The sequence below is a fragment of the Penaeus monodon genome, chromosome 15 (assembly GCF_015228065.2).
Source record: "Penaeus monodon isolate SGIC_2016 chromosome 15, NSTDA_Pmon_1, whole genome shotgun sequence".
In the NCBI taxonomy this organism is placed as follows: Eukaryota; Metazoa; Arthropoda; class Malacostraca; order Decapoda; family Penaeidae; genus Penaeus; species Penaeus monodon.
In genome coordinates this window covers 37121214-37121418 of record NC_051400.1, presented here as the reverse complement: position 1 = coordinate 37121418, position 205 = coordinate 37121214, and the positions used below count along the sequence as shown (strand labels likewise).

The 205-nt window shown below is 28.8% G+C and overlaps 1 protein-coding gene across 1 annotated transcript in view; it reads left to right on the top strand.

The window, feature by feature from the left end:
* LOC119582009 (bromodomain-containing protein 3-like) overlaps positions 1-205 on the top strand; it is a gene marked incomplete at its 5' end in the record, with an annotated part of 61922 nt that overhangs the window by 40624 nt on the left and 21093 nt on the right.

Here is a 205-nt window from a genome sequence, read left to right as displayed (position 1 = left end):
TAAATGAAGGTGTCCTTTTTGTCATAAAAAATAAAGCAATTTCACAGTTTGTATTAGCATTTTGAGCAATGCATAACCACAGAGAAAGTGATGCACGCCCAAATCATATGATGTGCTGCTGTTTTCTCTACAACTACATTTTCTCTACTCTTCCCATCTTTTATTATATATATTTATATATAGATAGATAGATAATATTATAAAT